The sequence below is a fragment of the Hirundo rustica genome, chromosome 3 (assembly GCF_015227805.2).
Source record: "Hirundo rustica isolate bHirRus1 chromosome 3, bHirRus1.pri.v3, whole genome shotgun sequence".
Lineage (NCBI taxonomy): Eukaryota > Metazoa > Chordata > Aves > Passeriformes > Hirundinidae > Hirundo > Hirundo rustica.
The window spans coordinates 55,810,381-55,822,645 of record NC_053452.1 but is presented as its reverse complement, the minus strand read 5'-3'; the positions used below and the strand labels follow the sequence as shown (position 1 = coordinate 55,822,645).

Here is a 12,265-nt window from a genome sequence, read left to right as displayed (position 1 = left end):
CTAAAGAAAACTGCTTAAATTAAGCAGTTGGTGCCAAGTGAAATTATTTAATTATTGGCACTTTTGGTCTTTCCTTTGAATAAACAGAGCCTTCCTGAAGGCAGGGCAGTTCCTCAGGAATTCCTTTATGGTGAATTAAGCAGAGCAGTGATGAATAACTGGGAGCAAAGGCCGGTCTGAGCAGCAAACCAAATCGATTATCTAAGTCCTCAGCTGACTGCTTCAGGGCAATTTTGGATGGGACCGATATCCCCTAAGGCTTAGGTGGAGCCTAATCTCACCCCAGGGGGCTGCTGTTGTTAATGTGTGCTGCCCTGTTATCTGCCCGGCTTGTGTGCAGCTGGGGAGGGCCAGAGCTGTGTAAGGAATTAAGGGTTTACAGGAAAGACCAGGGGCTGGCAGTTTTGCTCATGGATGCCTGGTGCACATGGGGTGGTGGTGACAGGACATTCCTGTGGCACACCCAGCCCTTTGTCACCCTCTGGCTGCCTCTTCACCCCCCTGCTCCCATGCGAGTGTGGTCCTGCCAGGCAGCCAGTCCTGATGGCTGGATGTGGTGTCCTTCCCTCTTGGCACGTCGGTCGTGACAGTTCCAGCAGGCACCGGTCATTTGCCACACAGCCAGTCCCTATCCAGATGCCTGAGGGGTCCAGCAGCTGAGGATTCCTGTGCAACCTGCCTGTGCCTTCAGCTGCTCCTGTGCCCCAGCACAGAGCACGCACCTGCCAGGGGAACACAGCAACACTATTTCCCCATCCTGCTGTGATGCTCTGGGAGAGATTAAAGCTTCTGTCAAAAAACCTAGAATGAGCCTTTGCCAGTATTTTCTGTCTACAGTAAACCTGTGACCTGCCATATGCTGTTATAGGTGAGAACAAAGAATCATAGCACAGACTGGTTTTTAAGTGCACTTTACTTGGTAACAGCCTAATGTGCTCCCTACCATCTCGAGAGACTTGTCATTCCCAGCAGTCTGTTCTTTTATTTTCTTCTTTAACTCATTCTGGCTACTGAGGCTATCACTGTAACAGCAGAAGATCAAAACAGCCCATTGGAGTGTAGAGCATGATCTCCCCCCACTGTGTCCTGTAAAAACTAACTTCCAATCTGATCACTATCTTGAAAGGCTAAGGTGAATCAAAGATTGTTTACTGCACACATTTTTTTTTCTTCCACTGTTCTTCTGAATGGCTTTCTCTAGACTAATTTGTAATGCCACCCGTTATTATCCATCTGATTGCATTTAAAGAGGCTCTGCATTTAATATTGTGTGCTTTTCCCTGATGAACCCATTGGGGACATGATTGAAGACAGAATGAGGAAATGGAATGTGGAACTCAGTATGAGAGCAGGAGAGAGTGATGATTTCAGCTGTTCCTGTTTGCACTGCCCGCTCACTGTCCTGCTAAAAAGCTACTCCAGAACTACCTGGTATTTTCAGAGTTAGGCTGATGATATAATACGGCCTCTCCAGGAAGCTATACAGGCTTACTGTGAAATAAGCTTCGAAATGCATTTAGGAGCATCCCTACTGTTGCTTTCCAAAGAGGATAGAATTGGATGGGTACATCTTGCTTCCTGTACAACTAGAGCAGCATTGGGTAGCGGCAGCCACCAGGCTGGGGAGGATTCCAGGCAGAGGCAGCAGCTCCTCATTCCATACCTTTCTCCGAAAGAGGAAAATTCAAAGGGTGCCAAGCTTCCAGGGTCACCTGAGCTCACAGGCTTCAATCAGATCTGCACCTCAGGTGCCTGTATACCACAGAAATGTAGTGCCTGCTGTGGAATGATTTAATTTCCTGATTATTTATTTTTCAAAGTATTGTTTCTGGGGGAAGGAGGAGCAGCAGTGGATGGACGATACGCAGGACACAGCAGTTAATGTTTCTCCTCCTCAGCTCACTGGTAGCAGACTGGCATACACCGTTTGGATTTGGTCTGGATTTTCAACTTTTTGCAGGCAAGTGCTGCTTCCAGTGGCAAGTCCCACGATAGCCAGCAAAGATAGCTGAAAGAGTTGCTTTTCTCTTGGAGGACAGAGGAAGTGAAATGATTGTGGGGAGCTGTATTTCATTATCTTGGATATAGTGAACAGAAGTAAATTGCGACACTGGCCTCTGCCTGCTTCTGGGATTAAGTTCTCAAAAATATTCTCTGGGGCAGTATGCTTCTCTCCAGTAAATATTTAACTAGCTGCATCTTCATCAGAATTAAACAAGGAACTACCCTGCTGTAGATGGAATGTACTTATTGTGGAATATGTGCTTCTTGTTCATTCACATTGTGCAGAAATTGGACATAATGTGAAAAGGGGAAAGGCTGGGTGGGAAATAAAAGTTCATAGACTGTCCAGATCCATTTTTGCTTTTTGCCTTGTCATGCCCTTATGCATCATAAGTCAGTCTGATGTAGATTTTCAGGTTGCCTGGTACAGAGGTCACATATGGAAGAGTTTGTCACATGCTAAATTTTGTATTCAGTTTCTTTGCTTCTTAGCACTATTCGTTGGAGAAACTTATAGAAGGAGCATGGGAAGCTTGGCTGGGCTCTGGCCAAGGAGTTGCAGCTGGTCTCCCAATTAAAGAAAAAGAAAATGATATATAGGCCTGTGGGGATCTGTCAGATACAGATTTATTGGGCAGGATGGAAGGGACTTAAAGCTATCGCCTCCACTCTGTCAGCCCTTCCTCACACAGTGCACATGCTCTGAGTTTCATGATACTTTTGCAGCCTTGCAAAAATCATCATCTGGAGCACTCTTATCTCCATGCTCCCTGCTTCCTTCCCCATTTGCAGCTCCTCTAAGTTAATGGATGCAAAATGCAGGAAATAATGTGCAAGATAAGTGTATCCATACAGCCAAAGGTTAGGATTCTGCAGGTTAGGATTGTTAAGTGATAATCTGATTGCCTCTGCTGTCTCCTAGTCCTCCTCAAACATCAGTAAGGAAAAATACATCAAGATTGCTCTTGATGAAAAGGAGAAGCTGCAGCACCAGTTAGTTGGAATATTTTAAAATAATTTAAAACATGAAAAGTTTTTCAAAAGTGAAATTTGTTGCTTTATACTGATTTTTGCCATGTTTGGGTCCCCAGTTCTTGCACATTGTGTGAAGAGGATGAGGAAAAGGGACCAGTTCATCCTAAGAGTCTCTGCACTCTTCTCTTGAAAAACTTACCACATGATCTTTGTTAATGGGGGACAAAAAGGCAGGGGGCCAGAACCTTACAAAGAAAGATGACAAAAACCTGCTTGTCATTCATTTGTGCAGTTAATGCGCCTTAGCTACCATCCTTTGGACTTCCCCGTGCTTTTGCCCTCCCCGCATAGTCCAACCCTCCCAGGCAGAGGTACACAGAGAGGGCACATGTTTTGTACTAATTACCTAATAATCTCACAAATGTAGGAACACAGTTTGTCCCAGGCTAATCTGAAGAAAGTTCATAGCTGAAAGTGAAATCCTGGCTCTGCAGGAAGTGATCTCATGCCAGCTTTGTTCTAGTTGGGATTTCACCTTCAGGAATGTGAAAGAATTTTTTTTTTTTTTTTTTTTTTTTTTTTAAGTGATTTTTGAAGAGAGTAAGCATCAGTTAAGACTTAAGCAGTAGTTTAAGTGTGATAAAGATGTGTTAAAAGTTAATGCTTTTCTAGTATTTTTTGCATTAGAAACCTGATTGCTCCAGTAGTGTACTCTGGTTGCAGTATTCTGCAGTGTATGCACCACCATAACATATGTTTCTTGAAGCTAGGAGAACTATTACTTATTGTGTCATTCTTCATTTCATGACACTCTTGATGCAAACCAGGACAGGAAGCTGTCTGGGATAATGATACATCACTTATTTCTGTTTACTTTTTACCTTCTCTCCTTGCTCAGTGGAAGTTAGAAAGCATTAAAGCAAAAAAGTATGAACATAGAAGTGGATAAATGCTTCCCTTTTGCAAGAAACTGTACACATTTCCTTTTGTCTTCTGTATAATGTAATTCTTAAAACCAAAAAAATAATAAAAAGATAAAAAGTAGTGTTAAAAATTGTTTTAGAGGTAGTTTCCTTTTTGACCTTGCTGCCTGATTGTGCTTACAGGAGAAGCCGATCAAGAAATCTCAAGAGTTGCAGCTTCCTGGGATTGTCTGTCAGAGGAATGAAGAGCAAAAGAATAACTTTCCATCATGAAGTATGTGCCACTATATTTTCAAGTGTCCTTAAAAGACTTTTCTTTGGACGTAATCGAGTGGATTCAAGGACCCAAGAGGTCAACAAATAGATATCAGTCCTTAAGCTGTCTGGGTTTTTTAAATGAAAGTCAGCAGTTGATCTCGGTAACATTTCCTGTGTTAAATACGGGCATGCCTTTTGGTGCTGGTTTGCTATTTGGGTTATTTACATTAGGAAGTAGAGTGACCTTTAGATTTAAGTATTTCTTTTAAGAATAATTGTTCCTTTATAGTGAATATATAAAGTCCTCCCTTCAGCAAGCAGCTGGAATCCAGCAGCAGGAGGCAGTAGGATTGATCTTCTACTTTTCCTTGACATCTCAGTCCACTTTTCAACTATGACTTTACTGAGACGGCGCTGTCTTGATTTATCTCAGAGCCAGGATAAAAGTGTTTCCCTCAATGACCTTGAATTTCTTCGGACCCCTCCATTTGCTGTTTCAGGCTTGATGTGTTCATCTTCCCAGCAAAAGCAGACCCCAGCCCCTGACTGGCTTTGCTAAACACTGTCTGTTTGCAGTCCTGGCAGCTCAAATGCTTCGCTCCAAGAGCTGTACATGGATGGAGGGCAATTATGTTCAGCAATTTTCAACACTATTTTTATTTCCTTAGTTTTGGCAGGTCCGCTGTCGTGTAAAACCTGGTGTACGTGCTTCTCTGGAAGTGAAATTGGTTCCTAGGGTACCAAGATGGAGCCCTTGAATGTTCTTTTCTCTGCTGCTGTGATATCTCATCTGTATTTGAGTAGTTAGCTGCATTTTAAGATGTTTGTTTTCAACTAGAAAGTTAATTTGCAAGTAGTAGTGCCACAAATTCATCACTTCCCTTGCTGCATGAGTGGACGTAAAGAGACTGTACCCTGCCCTTGGGGGTTGTGTGCAATCTTCCCTTCTCTTTTCAAAACTGTGTTTATTCTGTTCTGGCAAATTGACAATAAAAATTAGTCTACTTTTAAGGTGGGTATAAGATACCTCAGAGTTAAGTGGCATTGCATATAACTGCCCCTGTGGGAGGAACAGCATTGGAAAAAGATGGCTTTGGGGTTTCCTCCTCATGCCGTGCCTGTGCAAGGCAGCCCTCATCTGAGTGCAGCTATTGTACAAATATGAATTTTGTCTGATTCTTATTATGCATTCTCATTACCTTCATGTGTGGCCTGGGAGGGAAGTGGGAAGGGAGGGCAGAACAGACCAACCCACTTCCCTCCCTGGTGGTAAGCCAGAGTTTTTAATGTGAACTGATTTGGGGTAGGAGAAAAACAGACCAGCATCTGGTGTGTCTGACTGCAGGCTCTTGTCCTGTTTAAATCCACGTTGGAAACTGGGCTTCCTCAGCATGGGAGGGTTTAGAGTGACTTGTGTTACCATCCTAAGAGTCACCTATGTACGGTAGTAGTGAGTGCATTAAACTCATTTTGTACTGGGCACAAGTTCTCTTCCTAGAGCTGGGTTCATTCTCCAGGGCTGTTTACCATGCCAAATTCTGTTTTGCAACTGAGAAGCTGTCATAGCTATCTTTTTTTGCACATCAGTAAGTCACATTGTAAGGAATCATTCCTATTTAAACATTTGTATGATTGTACCTAATTTTAGCAAATTCTTCATTTGGCACTTTTTTGTGTACATTTACACATGGCATTTTCATGGCTTCCTAATTTGAGTGTCAGGTTTGGGGTTTTTTGAGATTTGAGTTATGTATAAAATGGATAAATTATGTATTTACTCTATTTTGTTGTCCAGAATGTCTTAAATGTGATGGCAACAAGGGAGAATGGAGAAAGGTTATCAAGGTACTCAGTTATTTAATGGTACTAACAGAAGTTAATTCAAAAACCTTATAGAAGCGTGACTTGGCTGACCTCTTTCCTAGCCATGCCACCCACTCAGGTGCTGTGCCCTGGTGCTCCAGGACCACTAACCATAGACACTGAAGATGTCCTAGCCTCCAGCCCCTCCTGAAAAGTCTAAGTGATAAGTGTGGAGACAGCTAATGATACCTGGAAGCTATGTGATGTTGGTCAAAAAAGGAATTTATTATGGGAGAAAAGGAGCAGGTAGGACAACGATGAATAGTTGGGGACAGAGATTAATAAAAAAAAGTTAAAATTTGCCAGGTGGAAAATGGTTTTTTAAAGTAAATAAGAAAGAGGCGCACTGAGGTACGTGGTCTGAGCACCATGTATCTTTGTTTTTTGGAGTTTTCATAACATAATCATGGCAAAATCAGTTGTCTTAAGTGCTGTAGGTTTCCCTCACCCCACACTGTTACAGATCTTTGGTGAAAACTTTGTGAACACAGAACAGTATGTGAATTTTGTCCAGGTCTTGACAAGAATTGTGTGGACTGACCAATGACTTATGTTGCTGTAGTTGCAGGTTTCCTCTTCTGTCTCTTGGTGTTGTAAGTAAAACAAATACAACTTTTGCAAAGGCATAAAACCAAGAAACCAAACCCCAAAAACCAGCCAACCAAAAAAAAAAAAAAAAAAAAAACCCCACAAAAAACCCCACCAAAAGACAAACCCCAAAACCCAGGGATGCATCCTCTTAAGGGACTACTTCACAAGACAGAGTAAAATGGAGAAGCTTTCTCACAAAAGCTGGAGGAGGAAGAATATTTAAGTTATATGATCTGTAGAGTAATGCCTTGTGGCCCTTAAGAGCTGCTTATCTTGAGTTTAAAGCAAGGAAAAGCAGAGTCCATGCCTCCCAGTGAACCAGCAGAGGAAGGGAAGCTGTGCTAGTTGTTTTAACTCTTGGTTAGGCAAATAGGATTAGCTATGGGGGATTAAAATGATCAGATCTGAATTTTACTTTAATATAAGTAGGACCATATGTCTTTGGGAAACCCCATCTGGTTTCAGGCAATCTTGGTGAGAAAATGAGACAATTTCAATACTTTTGTCATTTGTTGTGGGGGTTTTTTTGGGGATGAGTGGGGGGTTGCCACAGTTTCAATTTGTTCAGTTCATGAAGTTCCTGCTGGATTAATCCTCTGTAAGTGAAATGTTTTGCTTTTGTTTTCCCATTTGTCAGTTTTACACTGTGTTTTCTAAAGGGACAGAGACAGCTTGAAAATTGAAGGCTCTAGCAAGGGAAAAAAGGGACCTTATAGTCCATCACTTCACATAGCCTTCATTGTCTTCAGAAAAATCTGGTGTGACCATTTTTTGGAAGGAATTAGGGAACAGTGGCAATGGTGAATAATGTAACTAAGTTACATAAGTCATGAAGATCTTCAATGTAGTCTTGGAAGGCAGGTTTCTCAGTTACCCTGTGTTCCAGAGAGGTCATAGGTTCCGTCTTCATCTAATACACAGAGAAAGCAGAGAAACAGATGAAGCTATGTGAAATGGGTGAATTAAACTCAGCAAAACGGCTTGGTTGTCCTTTTTCTCTGACATTTCCTTCTTTTCTTCGGAATAATTGCATTGATTTCATTGAAGTTACTCCTGATGTGGGGATGACAGTCTGGCATTGTTGTGATTTTCTTTGTTTTTCCTGCAGCTGGACTTGTAGGTGTTCCCAGCCAATTTGTTTTAAAATAGTACAAAAGTTAGGGAGTTGGTTGGTTGGTTTTTTTGGGTTTTTTTTTTTCCCCATTTAAAGAATAACCTAATATTAATTTAAAAGGAAAATCTTGCGTATGACCTCATGGTTTAGAGTCAGCCAAATATGAATTCATAAAGTTTTGCACTTATTTTTTCTGAGAAGAGGTTCATCTTTTCGCTGTCTTAGCTACCCCCGGTTCTGCTATGGACCTGGAACTTGCAGGATAAAGTTACTGTTTCATCTGCCACCTCATTTGGATCCTGAATGGCTACATCACCTCATTGAGCACAAAATAGCATTATAAACCAGAAAAAACCAATACTGAGTGAGACTTGTATTATAAGAGAAAGTGAAAGAACCTGGTGATTCTAGTCCCTGGGGAGGGGAGAGGAAAAAGGCAGTACAATGGCTGAGCAGTACAAGCCAAGTACAGGAAGAAAATTGCTGTTTATGGGCTTCCTAAGAGTACCTACATTAAGCTTGGTGTAGTAAGAGAAATGCAATAATAAAGAGAAAAACGGAAAATTGATAGTTCTAAATATAAATCAGTGCATAGGCGAAGAGCCACACAGTTCTTTCTCCGTGGAAATTGTATTTCCTGGGTAGTAAATGGTACTTCTGTAGTCATAAGAAACTGTTTCCCAGAGTAACAACACAATACGTGTTTCTTAGTCCCAAAATGCCATCCTCTGAGTCAGTGCTCTGAACTCAGGTGTTTAATTAAAACAACTTCCAGTATTTTAAAAAGACTGCTCTCCATGTTGATTGTACTTGAGACAAGCTTTATTATAATTGTTTCTTATTTCCTCTACCAATAAGCATGAATGACAGAGGCATGGCCAAATCTGCTGTTTGCACTCAATTCTTGAGCAAAAAGTGATAGAAGCAGAGAACATCTTTAAAGATCTTTCTGTCCTGTGCATTCATTTATGTTGATACAAAGCAAGGGAAAAGTGCTACATGCTGTAATGGGTCAAATTTGATGCTCAGCCCGTACTTGCAGAATAAGAGCGTTTCTGTAGAGGCTGCTTCAAAGGGAGATGGATCTCCTTCACAGGAACAAAGTCTGACTTGTAATTCTATCCCTAGGAAGTACACATGCATCCATTTGTGTTTGTTTGTAATTCCTTGTATTTCAGACCCAAGGAGAGAAAAACAGTTTGCCTGTTCCTGCCAAAGGATGTAAATAAAGCAGCTGCTTGCTTTTGCCATCCATAATGGCTATCACAGAAACCTGTAGGAAGCAGGCATTTGGTTTTTAGTGATGCTGGGCTTCTCTCCATGCCAAGGCAGAGGGGCTCTGGCCTTGTGGGGAGCTTATCAGCTCAGATTTTGGCCAGAAAGCTGTAATCAGACTCCTGCCATGGCACTGGCTGGCATCTCCATTTTCCCATTAGCCTGTGGCTGGTAAATGATGGTAGGCATTTGGCTTAAGGGCTTCTTGGCCTCTGCTGCCAGAAAGTGTGGAGGTGAATTTCTCATTCCCCTCCTTCTCTTGCATGTTTGTACAAGGAGTTCTGAACTTCACCTCTTCTGAAGTAACAGGTTTCTCAAGCAATGGTAGCAAAAGAAAAACCGCAATAAACCCCAACAACTCCCCCCCCCCCACCCCCCCAAAAAAAAAAAAAAAAACAAAACAAAACCAAAAAACAAACCAAACCACCAGACCAGCAGTTCTCCTGCTTTCCTGTCTCTAAACTCTGGTGAGGCCACACCTAAGATACTGAGTCCACATTTGGGCTCCCCAGCACAAAAGAGAAATAACAGTACTGGGAAGAGTCTGGTGAAGAGCCATAAGGATGATGGACTGCAACACCTCTTGGATGAGGAAAGGCTGAGAACTGGGATTGTTCAGCCTGGAGAAGAGAAGGCTCAGAGGGATCTCACTGACATGTAGAAATACCTGAGGGGAGGGTACAAAGAAGATGCAGTCAGGCTTTATTCAGTGGTGCCTGGCATCAGGACCGGAGGTGAGGGGCCCAGGCTGAAGCCACAGGAGGTTCTGTCTGAAGATCAGGAAACGCTTTTTGCAGTGAGGCATGACCATTGGTTAACTGGCCATTTCCTAGTAATGGAATTGCTCATAGTTAAAATTGTTTATTTGCATGTACCTTGACAAAGTAACAAGGAACAAACTCAAATATATTTGCAGTCTCTGCAAGGGTCACTGCCGAATTTTCACTTTTGTTCATGTTGAGGTGTTAGCTTGCTGTAACAGCTACAAGCTTTATAACTGGGACTGACGAGGCATATTAAAAGCACTGTACTGTTGTCACACTATTGTAGTTTTGCTCAGTTCTTCAGGTGCTATTGGGCCAAACACGTGTCCCCGCTACAGGGTTTGCTGTCTGTCAGGGACATTGAGCTATGGCAGTTCATCTCAACATTGCAAATACAGACCACCATGTGGAAAATGAGGTGCTCTGAATTTTTTTCTCTGCATATGTGTTCATTTATCATATTCAGAGTTGTCAGCTGTAGAAGTTTGTTGTGGAAAAATGAAAAATGGTAAGTTACCAAAACATGTTGCAAAATTTTATATGGACTTCCCCCTCTCCACCAATTTCACATTTCAAGAAAGTTATTTTATCAAACACATTATTTTTAAAAACATTTTACTATCTCCACTTACTAAAAATAGTGATTTGACCAGATTAAAATATTATGCTGGAAGCGCTTTGGAAATGCAGAGCTGAAGTGCAATCTAGACTGTGGATTTGATTTATTCCAGACACAATTAAGTAAAACCTTGAGATCCAGACATTCCTTGTTTTTGAATATTGTTCAAAATCTAGGTCCAGACATGAATCTTACGTTGGAAGGCTGACCAATTTATATATATATCTTCGGGGAGTATTTAACAAGATTTGATCGGACCTGGAAGGTAATGACTGCTTAATATATTTGATGAATAGAGAGGAGTTAAGGATTTCCTGGGGATGGTCCTGAGGTCATCTTGCATTTCACAAATACATCCTGCAGGAGTAGGTTGCAGACTGTCCCGTGTGTATTGCAAAACTAATGCCAGCATTGATAAAGTCAGTACATAGAGAGTGTGTTCAGCGGACAGAGTATTCTTTTTCTGTGTTTAGCACAGTTAAACAAGGTGACAGTTTGCTTAATGTAATCTTTTCTTGATTTGCTTTTTTCTTTTTTTTTTTCCCTTTTCTTTTCTTTTTTTGCAAATTTGAGCTGGTAAAGATGCAATAGTCTGAATTTCAGATGGGGATATGTTTCATTATGTTGCCTCAGTGTACATTATGGCAGCCTGCCATAAGGTCAGGAATAAAATACCTGGAATAAGGCATATTTTAAGGACTTTTCTGAAATGAAAAGCAGGGGGCTTCTTCCTCTTGGTACTTTCACTGCTTTTGCCCTGATCCAAAGCCCAGAAAAGTCTTTCTATTATCTGTGGTTGTCTTGGATTGGGCTCTATCTTAACAATGCCATTATGTCAGCAATAATATTTCAGGAAACTGAAAAGGCAGCTTGACAAGGAGGGAGAGAGCAGTCAGGACTCAGAAAGTGCTGCTACACAGTAGACTGTTCACACAGCATGAGTGTTGTTTAGAAAGTGTTGAGCACCTTGGAAAAACAGATCTGCTGCAGCACATTGCTTAGGGATCCTGAAGTCAAAGAGCATCCAAACATTTCTTTGTGAGTTGCCTTTATTGCAAATAGAGTTAATGTTTCATTATATTTGGAAAAATGCTATAGAATTACCTTCTGGGCCTCATGGAAAAAGTGAAACAGCGTGAATGTTAGTTGTAACCTCCTTCTCAGATGCCAGGAAAGAGTCCTTGAGGCTGCCATAAGCTAACAAGATATCCTGTTGAGGTCAATAACATTTCTTTTTTTCTTCCCTGATCTTTCTACCTCAGGCAAGGAGAAAGGAACTTAAATTAGAGAAAATAGAAAACACAGAATGCTGATGCTTGGCTTGTTAATCCACATGAAAATGGGATACACATGGGGAAAGGCTTGTGTCTTTCTGAGCATGGTTGCACAGAAAAGCCTCCTGCTCTGTGCCTGGGAGATGTTGGAAGCAGGGTGACCATGCCTGGCTCGGGAATGCGAGAGGGGCTGGGCTGGGACGAGGGTATGCAGAATTTTACCATGACCCAGACATTATGAACTTCTGCACATTGGGGTATTAAGGATTACATCCCTAAGTGGCTTAGCTTGGAAGGCAGTAAGTATGGGCAAAGAGGGCCTCAGAAACCCCTGGTCCCTGATTCTCTTTTGTCCCTGAGCTAGGAATTAAGTCCAGCTCTGCTGCCCACCGTGCAGCTCAGACTGGAAGTGGGAAAGGATGCCCAGCACACAGCGAGGGGAAGAGGAAATCCCTGGCCACATGACTTTGTGCAGATGGTCTTGAGCTTCTCGTATAATCCTCTGCTTTTGTTTCTTGGGAGAGACCCCACCTCTCCTTTGCCTGAGTGTAAGCTTGTGTAGGAGGCTCAGTGGGGGAATCTTGCTGATTTAATCATTTCTTACA

At 41.9% G+C, this 12,265-nt stretch overlaps 1 protein-coding gene across 3 annotated transcripts in view; it reads left to right on the top strand.

The window, feature by feature from the left end:
* Positions 1-12,265, top strand: part of TIAM2 (TIAM Rac1 associated GEF 2) — a 137,413-nt gene that overhangs the window by 18,323 nt on the left and 106,825 nt on the right. For all 3 annotated transcript variants that reach the window (XM_058419875.1, XM_058419876.1, XM_058419874.1), the window contains one exon: positions 4,086-4,176. The gene's annotated coding sequence lies outside the window, so the exon portion shown is untranslated. The remainder of the gene's footprint in view (positions 1-4,085; positions 4,177-12,265) is intronic.